Below are 20208 nucleotides of genomic sequence, written 5' to 3'. Positions count from 1 at the left end.
GAAGGAGCGTGAGAGAGGCCAGCAACTGGCCCATGAGGTCCACAGATGGAGCCTCTGGATGGATAGAAGAGAAACCTGGTCAGACTTCTCAGATGCACTTTTGGATGACTCACAAGCCCTCAGTGTCCTATACACCTACACAGAGACATGAAGCAGAACGTTGTAGTGCAGCTTGCTGCTCGTGTTTACAGATGAAGAAAAACAGGAAAGGGAAGTCATTACTTCCTCTGACTCTCTCCCTGGACCACTTTCAGATTATCATACTGACATATGACTGTACTGTTGTCTAGGTTAACAACGTGAAAATTAAATCTGACAACTCAGATGGCATGACGCTATTCTGATGAAACATATATCCTCCAAAAAATGAATGTTTTGTTTTTTGTTTTTTTGTTTTGTTTTAAGAAAAAATCAAATTCATATCCAAATCTACAAATGAAATGATAAATGGTGATAGGTTAGATTACATACTTGATGGTTTTGCTTTGACACTCTTTGAGTGAGTCTCCCATACTGTATGTGGCAAAATCAGAAAATAATAATACATACTGTAGGTGGGTGTGAGTTAACTGCACCCAGCAAGGAGTTATTATTGCTGAGGAAGTGAGAACAGCTTTACAGTAGAGTGGAAATCCAGGAGATGTTAAATTGAATTTAGCATCTCAAGTGATGGTAAGTGGTCATTGCACAGCACTTGCAACAGATCTAAATCTTACTAAATCATTGCTACATGTGCTGTGAAAACTTTTCTCATGGTCAAGTGGGAGTGGACTTTATTTTTTGACAGCTCTTTCACTTCTAACATGTGGGTGTTTATTCATTTTTTAAAAAAATTGGTTATCATTTTTGTTGCAGCTAGTGCAAATTGATTTATATATTTAAACCAATCATTTGCTGCTTATGCTGCTAGAAGAGCGAAAAGTATACATAATGATCCATATTATAGATTGTCTTCCATGGTCCAAAAAATATTGGCTAAGAAAACAAGTAGAGGAAATGGTCTCTATGAAAAACAGGGACACTCATAAATAGAAAGATCACAGCTGCTTTTTATGTGCTATATTTGTTTTTTTCTAGATTATGAGATTTTAAAATATTGCTTCACCATTAAGCCGTGATAGGACAGTAAATCAAACTAACGAATATGTAGTAATTTTCTTCCCCTAAATGAAAATGGCAGGGGAAAAATGGAAAATGCAAGAATATGTCATCATAACATGTGTTTTGTTACTGAAAGTCCATGAATTTCTGTTTCTGTCATGCACTGTAACATGGAGACCACAGTGAGAATGATACAAATCCCTTCCTAAAGCTCAAAAGTCAATTTAAAAACATGAAGGCAAGGATCTCCCTATACTCTTAATGTCCTTTTCTTTGGAGAAAAACAGAGACCACAGTAGGATTTATGAAACATTATGTTCTAGGACTAGATTTTAGGATGCATTAAAACACCCACAGCTCTGTATTTAATATCATTTCCACAAGCAAACCTCCCACTGAGTGACCCTGATAGTTCGGTTCACGTTCCTTGTGCTCTTCAACCTTTCAGACCACTGCAGAAAACATCTGCACTTTTAGCGTCATGAGGTCCCAGTGTATCATGTGGAGCACACAAACCAAACACTCCCTCCAGAAATAAACCAAGACCCTGACACACAGACCTCACTCTTATCTTGCACTATTTGTGTTTTCTTGCCCATTGTGGCCCGCTGTAACACAATTCTGCCACTCAAACAGAGGCGATGACACATTAAACCCTTTATAGGCACATCATGCATATTTGAAGACAAAGCATTTTGGCCCATAAATAGCACATGGGTGAAATAACTGACAAAGCAGTTGGTAGACACGTATGCAAGCACTGAGATCTACTGCACATCCTGTTCCTGAAGATTAAGCAGAGCATGAATGACGCTATACTCGAGCAAATGGGAATTGCGAAAGTCTTACTATTAAAAATAAAATAACAGCGCTGATAAAGTTGTTTAGGAGATGAGTGATTGCAACAAACATGGCTGAAATATGAAGCGATAACTGCTGTATAAGTATAATAATGTAGTATTATCTCTTCTGGTATGCAAATGCTATGAAACATAAACTGAGTTCTTTCCACTATTATTGAAAGTAAAGCCAAAAGCCACCATTGTTTAAGGAAATTGAATTGAATATATGTTTTATTTAATGGTCTCTTTTTGCTCCCATTCACATGCACATCCAAGATATTTCGTTTTCTTCAAAACTATTGCAACATTTTTGAGTGGATCGGTACTTATGCCCTGCCTCTTGCCCTTTGGGATCGGCTCCAGTCTTGACCTGAAAGGCAGCACAACGGTTTATTTATTTGCAAGGAAGTGCAAAGATGAGGAAGCGATCATTATGCAGCTTCAATATTTATTTTAATAAATATAATGGAAAGCAGTAAAAGGTATATTTTTGCACTATTTATTTCTTTTCGGAGTTCCTAAATTGTGATTCTGTGGTTTCATTTGCACTTCCTCGTTGAATCTATGTAAAGTGTACGACATAGTCTAAACAAGTGGCCAAGTCATTGCCAGTTTTTTTTAGATGGCAGTGGAGTTTGTCGCTTCAAGTATGATTGTATAACAAGTAGCAAAGATGCATAGAGGGAAATGACGGTACTGAACCGGCCAGTCACAGTGTTTGGAGTCTTTGTGGATACATTTCTCAGGACTCCAATATATTTCATATATCCACTGTAAGTCGGCTGCAGGTGGAAATGTGAGATAGATAATGAATTAATGGGTACACTTGCACCCAGTTTTGCACCTGGGTTGAAATGGTCCATTTTTGCACTATTACATTAAAGTTAAACATTGTCCACAGGGGCAAAGATAAGCACCTCCTGTCAAAGGTATAATGCCAGCACCAGATGGTACTCCCCCAGTGACAAGCAATTGTAGCCCTAAAGTTACAATAAGGTACTTTATTTTCTGAGAGTAAGGAGCAACTGCACAACTTTCACAATGGCTCAAGGCAGTTAAGGAGAGGGGGAAAAAGTATTATTTCAGTTTTCCTCACAGACCTCGCTAACTAGTTCAGGGATTCACGCTGGCATCCTTCTGGTCTGATATTCTTCACTCTCACCTGCTGCAGGCTCACAGTGCTGTGTGCCGTTTTATGTTCCCAGCTCTCTGCCAGTTGTTTGAAATCCTGCAAAAGATTCATGTTCACGGTGAAAGGGAGAGTGCTGTAATAGGAGGCATGATTTTACAGCACATAGTGTTTTCTCGCACAGGGGCCAGATGAGGTCCAAGTCTGTTTCTCATACATGGGGAAAAATAAGTCCAAGAGTCGAATGAATTTTTTTACTGAAAGTGCCCGGCCAAGAATGGGAATGTAACCTCAGCGTACCCTCACTATTCACTTTCTCCCACACGCATATCGCATCTTCCTTCACACAGGCTCACCCACACAGCAGTATACGCACATGCAAGCAAAATGTAGGGACACGTACACAGAAGCACATATGGATTCGGCTGACTCCTGAATAATTGAGATGTTGCTATAAAACAAATGGTGCACCATATAGTGAGAGGTGGTGGCGGAAATAAATAGAAAGCTCAGGGAGTGCCTGCAGGTGAGCGTTAACATGTGAACCATCATGAATGGGTTTTAACCAGAGAACATCACGCATTAGCAGTTTGATGTATATAAAATATGAATATACAAATATTGAATTAATATGTAACAAAAGAGTGACTCTGGGAATGTAGCTTTACTCAACATACTGTGGTAAAAAGTAGAGAGGATTATGCAACCAAGAAAATGGGACCAAAGAGTGCTAGTCATCAACAACAACAACAATCTTTATTTATAGAGCACATTAAAAGCCCGGGGCATGCCAAAGTGCTTTACATGAAACAATAAAACAATAAAATGATTTACACTAAAACATCAGAATCATATAGGTGTGGGATTATGTTCACAGGTAAAAACCACTAATAGGAACAGTCAATAGCACACAGCTGTAGCAAAGAGAACTGTACCATCATACACAGTGATAGAGGACATAGGCAACGCAACAATAAAATAATAAAATAATTAAGACTATAACGTCAGAGTCATATAAGTGTGAGATTATGTTCACAGGTAAAAACCACTAATAAGAATAAACTATAGCACAGACCTATAGCAGAGTAAAGCTGTAAAGCTGAACCATCAAACACAGTGATGGAAAACATTGACAGCACAGGACAACGCAAAACAACCAGACACATTAAAACATTAGAACAACACACTAGAAGCAAGGCGAGAAATTAACTGGTAGGAAAAGCAAGTTCAAACAGATATGTTTTAAGCCGTGATTTAAAAGATTGAATAGAATCAGACGCCCGGATGCCAATCGGGAGACTGTTCCACAGCTCAGGTGCAGCTAGAGCGAACGCTCGATCACCTCTAGACTTCAAGCGAGATCTGGGCTGAACCAACAATGACTGTGAGGAGGATCTTAAGGCCCTCGTAGGAAGATATGAATTTAAGAGTTCCTTAAGATAACTTGGCCCTGTGTTATTAGTAATTTTAAAAGTAAACAACAGAATTTTAAATTGAATACGAAATTTCACAGGCAACCAGTGCAGATCAGCAAGGACGGGAGTGATGTGAGTAAACTTCTTAGTTTTAGTTAGAATGCGTGCAGCGGCATTCTGGACTGTCTGTAATCTATGTAAAAGGGTAGAGTGGAGACCATAATAAAGTGAATTACAGTAATCTAGTCGTGACGTAACAAAGGCATGGATAAGCTTTTCCAAGTCATTGTGCGGGATGTAATGTTTGGCCCTGGAAATAAGGCGAAGTTGGTAGAAACTAGATCTAACGACAGCAGATACTTGTTTGTCAAGTTTAAATGAGCTGTCAAGTAGCACACCCAGATTCCTAACAGTGTCAGGGAAAGAACTGGTGAGAAAACCAAAAGCATCATGAAGTTTGGCACGAAGAGCGTCACTGCCAAAGATCATAATTTCAGTTTTCTTATCGTTAAGGATAAGAAAATTTGCCAGAAGCCATTGCTTGACCTCGCACATGCACTCTCGAAAGTTACTCACGGACATAGCTAGATCATCATTCAGCTCAAAATAGATCTGGATGTCATCAGCATAATAGTGAAAGGCAATGTGGTATTTCTCCAAAATGACACTTAAAGGAAGCATATACAGTGAGAACAGGGTAGGGCCTAGCACAGATCCCTGGGGAACACCACAGCAAAGTCATGTTAGCCAATGCTTTACACTTCTACTTTGTCGCAGTTCATTACCGACTGCTTGTTGGGATTATACTTACAGGCTGAATCCATAGTGCTGCAAGCAAGTATTTCTTTTTAGCTCAGTCCAGATTACTACAAACTCTGTGAGGCCATTATGATGGCACCTGCTGTGCTAAAGCTGGGGATGCACACACAGAGCAACAATGCATGTGTGTTTGTTTAATAGTGGATCAACAGAGTGGGTATTGACCAGGTGTCACAATTCCAAGTAATTCAATACTCCATTTATTTAGAAGAGTGGGGTAATAATGATGAGATGAACCCAAGCAAATGACAAAACCAACGTGTAATACTTTAAAGTGAAATATAACTCTAGGCTCCAGTGGACCTCCATTCAAGTTAATCGTTTTCAAAGAGTCATCGTGTAAATCTGCTCCTCCTGATTAGTGTGCTGGTGTTCATTTTAAAAATATGTCCATAATTAAGTACATATTTGATTGACATGCGTGGTCTATAGCAGTTGACAAGCAATTTTGATAAGACAGTTCTGAGGGACACACGTACAGTTTTTAATTCAGGTGAAATGTGAGTTTTATATTTTGTTTCATGTGTTCCACAGGAGGCAGAGCGATGCAGTGGTTAGAGGGCTCCAACATTGTTCTGCTGTATCCTACGCACAGCCTACAGACAGCTTTGCAGACTGTCTACATGTTGTACCTGTTTACAGTGTCACAAACTGGTCTGTGGGCTACTTGTGCCATTTCTGGTCCTTGGCAGCTGTAGAGAAAGAGCTCAAGTGAAACTGGTGAAACCAAGTGTTGAAAAGTGTCCACTGCAGCCACTGTCTGCTCTTCTCATTATGTTTTTTGTTTTTTTCTTTGTGCATCTCTTGTTCGTGTTGAATACATAGTGGAGTTTGCATGTTCTCCCTTCTTCTCCCCGCAGGCCAAAGACATGCATGTTAGGTTAACTGGTGATTCAAAATTAGCTATAGGTGTGAATGTGAGTGTGAATGGTTGTCTGTCTCGATGTGTTAGCCCTGTAACAGGCTGGTGACCTGTTCAGTGCCCACTGACAGCTGGGAACTTGATAAAGATGGACGAGATGTTTTTGCTGTGCAATGGCAGAGTCGGTATATTACATTTTCTGAAGTCTGTGTGCTGTTTATTAGCATTTTTATTCATCTTCTATTCACAGTAATTATGGTTTGATCTTTGGATAATTGCACACAGTGACCCTCAAGAGGATGTGATGCAAAGTATTTCTTGTTTTTGTTGATGACTTCCAATTTTGATGAGATTCGTGTATATTTTGAAATATTGAATTAAGTAGAGAGTCACTCCATTCATTTAGAAGTCACAAGTCACGTTTCTGTGAACATAACAATCATGTGTTGCAAATATTGGCAGTGGGTGTCAGTATCACTTGGTTTGTCCCCTTAATGCACAAACGGTGACTGCTCTGCTTTAATATAATTCAGAATAACAGTAGTTAGCATACAAGGTCCAAATGAGAAACAAATCTATATTTCTAACATCTCAATATCTGTTTGTGGATACAGAAGAAGAAAACTGAGTTATGCAAAGTTCAAGTACTTAAAGGATGAGTTGAGTGCCACAAGACCGAAAGGTCGGTACAAAAATTGGACTCAAGTGCAGGAACCTAGAGAAGAGATAACGGAAAGTTGAAGTTGTTAAACTCAAAACTTCAAAAGTGCGACAAGGGCAAAGTAAACAAAACACAGAACTTGATATGGCGAGGCCTAGCTAACATGGCTAGGTGGACGTGGATTGGCAGGGGTATTGGGCCAGAGATGCAGCCTGGAGCTTGGCAGTTAAGCAGTGACACTGAGGATTAGGGATGGGTATCGTTTAGGTTTTATCCGATACCGGTGCCAAATCGGTACTTTTGAAACGGTGCCGGTGCTCAAACGGTGCTCAAACCGGTGCTTAAAGAATGGAGAACACAAAATTGGTCCAAAAACCTCTCATGTTCAGCTGTTTTTTGTAAAAAGATAACAGCTATGGGGCATATATGGTATCACTCTTGGCTGGAAGCAGTGCTTAAACAATGGAAAAAACACAAACTTTGTCCAAAAACCTCTCATGTTTAACTGTTTTCCACTTTTTCTTTGGTCATTTTAGCCTTTTTAGCCAGGGTGAAGGGAGTACCTGCCATCAAACAAGAGGACAGCCGCATGTAGCTATGATGATGTTTGCTAGTTCACCTTACATGCATTAATGTAATAACGTGGTTAGCCTACTCAACGTAAATTACACACGAACAACATTAAGCTACTCACGCAGAGAAGAACGGCTGCTGCTGCCATCATCATCCTCATCATTTCTGCTACACTGGCAGGGCTAGGGGCCAGGACTCTCCTCTTCGAGTTTTTGGGTATGTTGCTAACTCCGGGTCCGATAACAGGCACCACACCTGCAGTAGATGTGCTCGGTGTGAGGTCTCGCAGCAAGCTATCAAATACGGTGCATTTCTCGGCTTTAAAAAAACCCGCTATGCGTCGCCTGGTGTTTCATCAGATTTGAGGTGTTACCTCCTTTGACAGTATCAGCTTAAAGCACTTGTTGCAGGCTGCTGAGTTTGCATCTTTTGCTGTGAAGTACAGCCAGACTTTGACCGCTTCGCCTTGGGCATTTTTAATCTGTAGCTCTGCTCTAAAAGAACGTACGTACCTGGACCCGCCTACTATCCTCGGAAACGTAAAATGATTGGCTAGAAGTGTATCACAGCTCAGGAAAAAAAAAGCACCGAAATAAAGCACCGAAATGTGCGCTGCTTTTCGGTCTGGTTACTACCGTTTATGTCAGACACCGGTACCCATCCCTACTGAGGATAGAGGAAAACTGAGTTGGGGAGGTAGTGGAGAGGAGCTCTGTACATGGTGAGCATATTGTACAACTTTTCTTACTTGCAGGTGGAGGAAGTAAGCGATGAGGGAGGAGTGATGTGATGTAAATCTGGAGTGAGGTCAACGGTGTGGAATGGCTGACCTGAGATCCAGAGGTTCCAGATGGTGTGCAGTGGCAGGAGGGCAGGCAGGTGAGGCACAGAGTGATTTACAAAATGAGGGTAAGGTATCCTGAGTCCAAGAGAAAAGCTTAAGCTTGAGGTTTAAGTCAAGGTGAGTTCAGGAATTGTGGCACAAGAAAACAAGGTTAGCAGGGTAAATCACAAAGAGAGCTTGAAACATGCAAACCGGCTGCCAACGTGAGTTGATGACAAACTGGCGGTGAACGAACGACAGCGTGAGGCTCAAATCACTCTGGCTTGATTGCCTGCAATCAGCCCCAGGTGTGTGGAACTGCAGAGGAGAAGATGGCCAGGGGCGGATACCAGGTAGACTCAGGAGCCAGATGGAAAATTCCAGCCACAGACCCGGACCATGACATTGAGCCTCTTAATGGGGCTGAACGAAAGCCTTTACCTCAGCTGTCCTACACAGCGAAGACGAGAACAGTGAAGCCAGCTTTGTTTTAATTAATTTTAATCACAGCAGTGCAGTGTTGTTTGTCCTATTTCTTCTTAATTCTAATGTTACCTAACACATTAAATTAGCCAATCAAGTATGTATGCGTGCACAGTTCTGCTCCAGTTTCATCATAGTTTAATAAAGTTGAAGTTTTGGCACTTTAATATAGACTTTTAGGGCTTATTAAATCATGTGGCACATGTACAAAGATACTGAGAAATGACATAACCAATGAAAACACTTTAGCTTAATGTAGTTTCCTGTAGTTTTTGGTTAAGAAATACCCCAAACCCATGTGTGGCTTTTTATTAGCTGCTTTTGGGTATGTGGAGATTGCATTCACGGAGATGAATGAATATAATCTGCACGTACTGAGCATCATTTCTAATGGAGAGCCATGTGAGACTAGAAGCTGCACCAAAGTAATCTGGAGGTTGATTTTTATACTAATTATATCCCCGAAGAGGCATCTATTGCAGCTGAGTGGGAAATGCAAAGTATGCTCTCCAAGTCTAACCGCATTACATTCTATTTATTCTAATGGATAAATGACCATCTTTATCGGCAAATGTGGTCTAACAAATTGTAGTGTCATGAATAGAAATTAAAAAAAAGTTATTTCCAAGCCTTATAATGATTTATTGTTACCCATGTAACAGAAATAACTTTCTGGCTGCACATCAATAAAGTTAGAATCACCATGGTAATGTAATCTACTTTTTCTAACTTCAACTTTACAAGTTTTCTTTTTTTATCATTGCTGCCATGACAAAAGGGTGACAGGTTGTGACGCTCTGCTATTTATAAACAGCTGCTGCTCTGAATAAATAATAGCACCAGAATAGGCTTGTAGTATAGGTCACCTTGCTGCTCATTTCATCAAGTTCGTCAAGATTTTACTTAATGTCTGCGGAAAATATTTCACTTGAGGTAGCTCAGTAAAATATGGATTTATGACACACGGTTGACCTTTGAGAAAATGCCTTTCACGGCTCATTCTTTTCATCCATTACAAATATCTTAAGTTATTCAAGAGGGTGACAGATTTTTATGTGCTCTCCACTCTGCCTGATTGTTAGTATGATATCAAACACTTTATGAGGATGTCTGAAGCTTCTTTGGGGGTTAGAGCCAGGTACACAACACAGTCTGACTGTTTGGTAAGGAAGAGACAGGCTATCATTATTAGCCCAAAACAAAGGATGTGTGAGAATGCGAAAAGCAGTTTCTGCTTTCAAAATAAACATTCTGCCATTTCTTGTCCTTGTTACGTTACCATAATGTTAATGATGCAACACGCTGATGTTTTTGTAAGGTGAATTTGACAAGGACGCAGAAAATTCCAGGTGCATTAAGAATGAGAACAAACAAATACAACAACTGCAACACATTAGTAATAAGTAGCTAACTCAAAGGTAAGACATCTGGGAATCAGAAATAGAACTGAATTTAATATTGCATGCAAATACATGTTTCTATATTCCAAGCCTGATCGTCCAACAGTAGTTTGAAAGTCAACAAGTCAATGATTAAACCATGATTTCGATACCGTGTAATTCAATCAGCATCATCATAATTAACAATGCATTAAATGACTTCACATCTGACACGTCAGCCTCAGGTTCAGTCTCTGTGGTCCATCCACCCAACAGCCTGGTGTCATTGTTTCCTGCTTATTTATTTTAGCTACTTGTTCATTTTTATATAGTTATACTTCAAGGTTTTTCTCAACAGTGTTTTGTGGAGGTTTTGTTGCTCCTGTTGTGTGAAACTGGATTCAAAGAAGGTCCTGCACCAACAACCAATGATTGCTTTGGTTGCTGATTGATTGCCACAGTTGCCTGCAGATTTTCATGTTTGTGTGTAAATACTCACTAACTACTTGCAAGTTATACCTCAGTGCTGCAGCCAGCGTATTTCATAAGGAGCCACTTTTACTTTGAAGGAAAATGGTCTGTATTTCCAGTTTGTGTTGTACTTTTCACAGTTTCTCTACAGCTGAGAGAGTAGGTTCAAGGTTCAAGGTTCTATATTTGTCACATGCACAGTTATACAAGTATAACACACAGTGAAATGTAATCTGACACGCTCCTTGACATGTGCAAAAATGGGGGGGGTAGAGGAAGAACATTATATATATATTATATACATTAGGTGAATGTGCAGTAGTAGCAGCAAGCAGGTGAATTCTGTACATTAATAAGAATAGACATCTGACTATTTTACAGACTAGACAATATAAACATATCTAAAATTGGTGGCTGTAGCTCAGGTGGCAGAGCAGGTCAGCCACTAATCAGAAGGTCGGTGGTTCGATCCCAGGCTGCATCCTAGCTGCATGCCAAATATCCTTGGGCAAGATACTAACCCCATGTTTGCCTACTGGTGGTGGTCAGAGGGCCTGGTGGCACCTGTGTCCGGCAGCCTTGCCTCTGTCAGTGCGCCCCAGGGCAGCTGTGGCTACAATGTAGCTTGTTCTGTGTGAGGATGCTCTCCACAGCGCCTGTATAGAAAATCCTGAGGATCTTTGGAGAGACCCTGAACTTCCTCAGTTGTCGTAGGTGATACAGGTGCTGCCTAGCCTTTTTGGTCTGGACCTGAATGCGGGCAGCCCATGTCAGGTCTGAGGAGATGTGGACACCAATCAGAATCAGAATCAGAATACTTTATTCATCCCGAGGGAAATTAGGGGTTACAGCAGGCAGCACGCTAATGGCGCATGCGCACTCACAAAGGAACCTTCTGACCAACTTTACACAAACATCATTCAACATTCAAGTTACTTGAAGGACTGCACCCTCTCCACTGGAGCTCCATTGATGATAATGGGCTTGTAGTCTCTGTGCTGACTCCTTCTGAAGTCCACCACCAGCTCCTTGGTCTTGCCGACGTTCAGCTGGAGGTGGTTATCCTGGCACCATGATGCCAGACTCTTCACTTCGTTCATGTAGGACGCCTCATGGACAGTGTTTATAGACAGCCCAATCATTTCCATTAAACTACAATTGCTGCAGTGTGCTAGCCACCAGAGCAATCACAAGGATGTTTCTGCCAAACGCTTGGTTAATGCACATTGTTCCCTAGCGACATGTGCTTGGTAGGAGGTCAAAAAGCTGTAGGCTATCTGTAGGCTTGTGTCACTGGGGTTTAAGAAATAACTTTTTAAGCAACTACCACCAACACTCTGTAACTACTCACAGGTAAGTGGGGAATGCTTATTTCCCCCCTTATCACAAGTGATTAACTCCTTATCTCTAGGCCTGCTTCTGTGGTCTTATTCACTTTATCTACGTTGTCACCATATAGATCCTAAAATAGAGCACAAGACATCTGGGTCACATGTCTGCAAAACCTCAAAATCAACAGTCATATAGAGTGGAAAAAAGATTTCTTTTACTTTGTTAATCAGGTTTTTAAAGCTAACATGTAAACAGCTCTTCAATCACATTACAGTTGTGTAACGTGCTACATTTCACTTACAATTATGATGTTACTTATGATACAAAGCATCTTCAGTTATCTGAACAAAGAAAAAAATCACCAAATAATCCTATTTTTTCTTCCTGTGCACATCTTTAACAATCGGATGTTTTTAGTTTGTGTGCAGGAAGATGAAAATCATGGTATAGTACAGCGATACAGGAGATCTGTATTTTTATTCCATAAAATAACAAAGAGTGCAATGGTAAAGTGCAAATTGCATCCAGGACTGAAACAACTAAATTGCACTGGTAACAGAACTTCAGCTCTTTGCAAACATCTGCATAGCCAGGATGCTAACACAAAGCTAGCGAAGAATCCAGAGTGATGATGAAGCTGAGTAAATGCCAACCTCAGCTCAGCAACCAGAGCTGAAAACAGCAATCATGAAGATGATCATTTTAAGTAACAGATTAGTTGCTACACATTCCTGCACCGAGAGGCATTTGCAATATTATTAATATTTAGACTAGATGTTAGGTTCAAATACTTTAACATTACAAAGTATTTAGCTGTCATTATAGTAAAAACTTTTGAAAGCCTTTTTCCTCTTGTTCATTCATGATGCCACTGTAAATGGTGACTACAATGGATCTCTTTCCTAATAGCTGAATGTGCTGATATTGTTTCCTGTGCCCTTTCTCCTTGTGTAATACTCTCATTGTTTAAACCTGCTGTGTATGGTGCTAGTGATGCACCACATCCTGGAGCTCATTTCAAGTGTGTGCCTTGGCACAGATGTGAAAAATACTGTGTCAACACAAGAGCACACATTAAATGTACCAGGACTATACATGTAACTACCAATGTATGGGAACGGCTCAGTGGACTTTGTCAGTGCGTATATATTTAGCCGCTGCAGTCCTTTTTCAGTGTGGTGACATCTCCCACAGTCTCACCCAGCTGTTTTTATCAAGTCATTCTGTCAGCCAGGCAACCCCACACTGCTGCATTATTCATACTCTGCTACGGAGACAGGGGAATTGGAAGTCCCGACCACCACTTTGAAGACATGCAAAGAAGGGGGGAAAGACTCTGCGCCGCTTACATCTGCTGTCACCGGTGCTTTCCCAGTTGCTGTGATCACATTGAACGCAGGAATCATTAATAAGACTATACTAACATGTAGAGGTGAGATCTAATTGCGAATAGATGCTTACATTTATGTGCACAGGTATTTTGTGTGCATGAATGCATGCACATGCATGTGTGAAGAATATGCAATTTTGCTTAATGTCATTGTCCCCCAGTTTTCCTTTTGGTTTTGTACCAATGTTTATTAATTAAAGCCATAAATCATCTTCCGGGCTTTGGGTTTCCCTTGCACAGGCTACAAAAGAACACAGCTCCCCTCTGTACTATAAATATCTTAGATGGTGAAACACCCCTTTCAGGCACTGTCAGAGAAAAATCTAACCACCATCTTGTTAAAAAAATTGTCTGTGTTCATTTCAGGATAATTACATAATCTGAAAACTCTGACAAGATAACGGATGTGATGGAAAAATGAAAAAAAACACGTGCCCCCCCCCCCCCCCCCCCTCACAATACCTCATATTTCTAAAAGTCTCCTCGTCATTTCAGTTTGATAGAGACTGTAGCTGTAAGGAATATGACTGATCTTCCATCACAGAGATTTTTTTTGTCAGTCCTAACATCATAATAGAAACACAGCAAAGCTGAATAGATTGACAGTATTTTGTAGATGCACACAGACCCGCACACAAAACAAAAGTAATATTCCAGAAATGAAAGAACGCATGAAACCCTGACGTAAAACTAGGCAAATAACGCCGTGACTGTGTATGCTGGTGTTTGGCGATTTGCTCGTGTTTGCATAAATGGGAAAGCCTGATTGACAGAATGACTTCCGGTGTTGACTCAGTGTGATTGAGTTGGAGATGTGAGTGCACTCTGCTGGCAGTGTTCTCCATTTGTCACCATCTTGAGCCATGAGATGGGCCGGAAGACGCCCGTTGGACCAGAGACCTCCTATCTGCCTTGCCGTAATCCCGCTCTTAGGATGTACAGGCACGCCTACGGCCCCCAAGAACACCCATCTCATGGAAACTAATCCATTGATCCCACTCTGTGTCAGCCACCAAAGCAGTTAAAGCTGCGAGCTACAGAGCTATGCTATGTCAAGTGTAGCTCTCATCACCAAGGATTCGACAATGTGAAGATATTGTGGAATGCAAATGGTCAAATGGCAGCTTTGTTTATGAGTAGTACACAAGAAAGAGGTTGTTGAAATAGCTTCTTCTCTAATTAAGACTCAACCCTTTTTATGAAATTGATTAACATGTATAACTAATGAATGGTTTTATATTCATTATAGATTTGTCTGTAACTTAAATCTAATCAAGTAAGACAAGAAAAATCAGAAACACCATTAATCATCATCTGTTTTCCTAATGTCTAAGGCCAGCTTTTTATTCCCCAAGTATATATCAAGTCTACGAATAAAACCCAAATAAAAATTGATATAACATGATTTATGAAAGAGGCTCATTGGAGAGTAGGGCAATGAAAATGCCATCCGCCTGAAAATCTAATAAGCATCCTCTCTGAATCAGCAAATGAGGCGGTGGCATGTACAGGAAGCCTTTCACAGGGTGATCATGTATTAAACAGACTTCCTCTCCTCAAATATTCATGGGCAGAGATTTACTCATTAATCTTTCATTATCTTCTATCTCTCTGTTTTGCATACATCAGGAGCTTGAAGCTGTTATTGGTTACAATCACCTTCATTGCGTACATATTCCTACGTGCGGGTGCCTGCGCTTTTGAGCTGATTATAGTGCCTACGTGCAGCAGATAATGAGTCAACTTATTATTTGAGCATATGATTTTGCTGCTGCCTTTTCTGTCTGATTTAGGAATTTTTAAATATTTGTGATGAAGGAGTCAGAGTGTATGGATGCCTAGCTCAAGGGTTCAGTGGGAGAGGTGTTTGGATGACCCACAAACTAACAGGATCTCTACATAAACACAGATGTTTGTCTCAAGGAGCAGATACACTTCAACTTGTCATGGCTGCAGACCTGTGCATAAATACAAACAGCCAAGTGGTGGTAGAAAAAGCTCTGAGATAATTAAACCTTTATTTACAGGAAAGTGAAACTCTTGAGATTAAGAAACTCATTTGCAAGAGTGTCTTGGGCCATCGTGTGTGGCATGAACCTAGCATGTACGTGCCCTCTTGCTGTGAGGGAACAGCACTAAACACTCATCACCATTCTCTTGCTTCCAGTTCGACGACCACCATGTTCAGATCCCCTGCCATTTGCTTTTGAAAGTGTTGTAGTGTATAAAACAGAAGAAAATAGACAGATTCACTACATGAGTAAATGTGCCTAACTGCATTTTAGTACTATACCATGCAATAAGTAAACATTCTACTACTTAAATCGCTTTACTCTCATAAGAGGCAGTAAACAAACTAGATTTATGTTAACTTCAAAGCTTTATGATCCGAGCTCACATGATGCTGCAGTGTGTTCCAAATTAGACTTTGGGGGGAGACAGAGTAGGCTACAAACTATCCTCCAAGATGAAAGCAGTTTTGACAGTCCAGTAAGGTCAGTGGTTCACTGGCTACATGCTTGGCTTCCCAGAACCGCCCCCAGCATGATTAAGGATGTGCTGTGATGTGATCCCTCTGATTACCATAGATGACTATAGGAAGGCAAAGCTGTGTGTAAGACTTCAGGGGGACACTGGTGGGCAGCAGTTGTATCGACCTGCTACCTTGGATTCCAGTTAATAATATACAGGGACTTAACACGCCTACATATGTGAACAATGTGCAAGAAGAAATGCCTGGGCAAAGAGAACACACCAAGTCGGGAAAGCAGAGGAACAAAAAAGTCATCGAACTAGAAAATAAATTACACATGCACAAAAAGAAACACTTTTGAATGTAAGACGCGTACACTCCCGTTTCCTGCACATGAGGAAAAACTGCTTTAAATGAGGCAAAATCTAAATGTCGCTCCTGATAATGACTTTCGTTCTGCTATTTGTCCACTAACATCATCATCACCATGGTTCTCAGAAATTGGACCTTGTTATTCTGTCGACTCTCTTTCTACATGGTCTGACTTACTGGTAACAATGCAATTAATCAGAAACTCTGGATCGAGTTTCTTTTTTCTGAAAAACACAACTTTTGGTTTTAACTTTAGGGATGTGCAAAGGAGTTCTTTTCAGTGTCTTCAATGAATAGAAGCATTTCTTTAAAAAAAAAAAAAAGTTGCTCAGATGATTTGTTTGAGTCCACTGACTCACTCAGGGGACTCAGCTTCGTTGTGTAACCTGTTCAGTAAACGAATCACTGAACCTGCACCTTTCCCCTCGCAGTGACGGGATCTGAGACCGTCTTAGAAGCCACCGAACAACACTCAGGGCTGTCATTCCATGTGTGGTAGTTTCACATGAATCACTGAAAATATGCAGCTCTCTTGCATTGAGTCACAGCTGCTGAAGCACCAATGTGTAAGGTGAAGCTAATACTTTGATTTAGCCTTTTTTAGGAAAGTGTGTTACCAAAAAAAAAACTTGCTTTTTATTGTGTACCTTAGTATTCATGTGGCTTTGTAAGTGGAAGAACACGACCATTTAAGCCAATTATCTTGTGCTAACTCAGCCACATCAGTCTGGTTAGCCCTGCAAAGAGTCATATTTGTGTGTTAGAATGTACTTGCTCATTACTTTGAGTAATGTATATACTGAAGACTGCATGATAAACTGCACAACATCACATAATATTTTGAAAAGAAACAGTACCAGTGTAGCACTGACATCTACAGACAGTATTACAGTTGATGTTGCACAACTAGGTGTTTGGGCAGTCAGTTAGTCCAGTATAATCAGCAGCAGTTCCTTAAATCTTGCAATATGTCTTTTGGAAGAAGCACCTGACATTGAGTTGATAACATTTTTACTGCGAAAATGAACCGGAAAACATCTCAATTTCACAGTTTTGCCATTTGTAGATTACCCTGACCTTCTCCAGGAAACAAAATGCTTGTCTTTTCTGGGAAGGATTGGCTACGGATCTAGACTGTTAACAAGCACAGGGAGATCTTTTCCATCCCAACAAAGAGTGTTGTACTTATTTTTTCATATTGATTTTATGAGATACAAAATGTTTCCTGAAGTCTTCCTGCTAAACTGGAGTTTTCTGATATGACTAATGCAATAATGAATCAGCATTGTACAGAACCTGGTCAGGCTCAACCTGTTTCCACCGCTCATCCGGCTTTGAAGAGGTACGTATGTCTGCCATCTGTTGTTATCTGGGCACCCGCTGACACCACACAAAGATTCATTCATATTCATTGATTGGAGCTTGTCAGGCCCTCTTCAATGTTAAAAAATAGATGAAGGTGACTTTATGTCCACGCTGTCAATCAGAAAGTTCAGTAAATTTGAAAATATATCTAAACCTGACTATAAAAACTGGAGCCTGACCAATATCAGCCAAAATTAAAGTAACTCATCTGCTGAATAGTAATACATTAGCAAGTGCTGTGTAAAAGTTGACATTTTGCTAGGAAAATGGCAAATAGGTGCAGCAATTTACTGAAAAATATGGAGAACATACATGGAAATACAGTACATAAGCAAACGGTTTGTTCAGTTCTAACAAGCTTGAAAATTAGTAGTTGATAGCAATAGCAATGACCACCTTTATTCTACAAAATAGCCTGGACTACGTTAGGCAAGCATGCTTGTAACAGTTCAGGAACAGTTCTTTAGGCTTCAAGGACATCCCAGATATCTTCTTAGATATTGTTTGCCTTTTGTGCCACCCTGCATCATGCTCAGTGTTCATTAGCGAGCGTCAGCGTGGAGTGCGAATTTGGACATGTGAGTGACTGGCTTTGTGAAGAGGGGAGCCTTGATGTGTTTTCCCTTCCCTGGATTCCCTCGAGCCCCTTTCCCTTCACCACTGTATATAGCACTTGGTGTGACTCTGTAAATAAACTCGCTTTAATTGTTTCGTTCAGAGTACTGTGTTTGAGTCCTGCCGTTCACCATGATGCATTTCTATTCAGGTATGCTTCTACTGCATTGTCAGTGCCTTTGGGATCACTGTCATGCTGAAAAATGAACCCATTGCAATCAGATGCTTTCCGGATGGTATGGCATGGTGGATCAAAATCTGACGGTACATTTCTGCATGCCCAATTCCTACAGTTTCAACAAAATCCCCAACACCACTGACTGAAATGCAGTCCCAAACCATGACATAGCCTCCACCGTGTTTTACAGGTTCCTGTATCGACTCACAGTTGAACCTCTCCCCTGAGCACCTCCATGCATATTGATGATTCATCACGCCATAAAACCTGTTGGCACTGATTCCCAGGCCAGCTCTGGTGGCAACTGGCCTATACTTATTTTCCTCTAACCTTTCCTTAAGAACATCTTCTTGACAGCCACTGATACCATTTCTTTAAGGCCGACTCACTACCTTGGCAAAACATTACTCCATTGTGACTGCAAATTACGGACTGTCAATAGTACTGCAGGCCAAAGGTTTGTATTTTTCACGTGTTTCGAGCAAAGACTACTTGGATCATGTATCCAGGAAGGAAAAACAAAGATATGAAGAGAAACTACAGATTTTGGGGACTTATGATCCATACTCTGCCCTGGCAGCTTTATTTAAATCTCTCCTAGAGCTCCAGGATGGTGACATCTAAGTGTATCTTGTAGAGAATTGCTGATCTTCATTTATTTATTTTATTTATACAGGTAGTCCCGTTGAGACTTAATGTCTCATTTACAAAAGAGGCACTTCTAACACATTTGACAGGATGAAAGCTTTCAAAATACAGAAAAGCTACATGCATTTTCAATCTGGATGGGTAGATATTGCCGCTATGCAGGAGGTGAAAACAAGATGCTAACTACATAAAAACCAATGCACAAAGACAAAAGCTATGATGAAGTGTATTGACACTTTTGAAAATGTTCTGGAGAGAGGATATCCAATCAGAATTAATTAAGTTGTGTAAAAAGGCAGGATGGGCTTGGAAGTGATCCAATCAGAAGTTAAGTACTTGTGCAGCAAGGTTATATGCACACAATTTGATCAGCCTCCAACAAACAGGTTTTGAGGGGGTTGGTGAGGAAGCTCCCGTTGGGCAAGTTACTTTGAAAAAGTAATTAATTATAGTTACTAGTTAGTTCTTCAAAAAAGTAACTGAGTTAGTGACTGAGTTACCAGATTCTAAAAGTTATTAATTACTTGAAAAGTAACTATTGCATTACTTTAAAAAAAAATGTTTAAGCTTCTGGGGTCCAGGTTATAATTGGCCATTTAACCACTTTTGATTTTACCTCAACATTTCACCTTTAAAAACTATTTACTTTGCCTTGTTTGGCATCATTTTTTCAGCACAACTTCATGTGTCTGAATTTACAGTTATGTTTTAATTTTGATATGGTGTATTAACACAACTGATCTAAAATCAGACAAAAAACATAAAATCAGAGTAGAAAAAGTTATATTTGCACTGTAACAACCACAAACATTTAATGAATCCTATCTCATAACTTTAAATGCAAATATAAATTGTCAATTTTAAAATCCCATGCACAAGTTTTGCAAACAACAAAGTTATTTGCATCAATTTACCTTTTACCTTGATTTTTTATAACCATTTCAAACTATTTACAGAACAATCAGCTGTTCTGCATTCAATAAGATGCCACACAAATTATTTGTGCCACTCCAAAAAAATAATTTCTGTCGACTATAAAGGAGAACATCACAGCCTGATACCTGCAGGTCTGACAGCAGCAGGAGTATCACTCCTGTTTCTACCTGGAGACAGCAGTCACCTCATTGTTCTGACACACAACACAAAACTATCCACAACACTACACACTGACTACACAACACACAACACACTTAACTACACACTCCAAACACGCCAAACATCACAAATCTCTCACATCTCAAATCTCGCTCTCCCTCTTTTTCTACTCTCTCTCTCGC

This window comes from Aulonocara sp. 'chitande type north' Nkhata Bay, linkage group LG18 (genome assembly GCF_057382095.1).
Source record: "Aulonocara sp. 'chitande type north' Nkhata Bay isolate Kocher_YH1m ecotype deep benthic linkage group LG18, A_spYH_male_GT1.1, whole genome shotgun sequence".
NCBI lineage: Eukaryota > Metazoa > Chordata > Actinopteri > Cichliformes > Cichlidae > Aulonocara > Aulonocara sp. 'chitande type north' Nkhata Bay.
Note: the sequence above shows the minus strand (reverse complement) of the source record.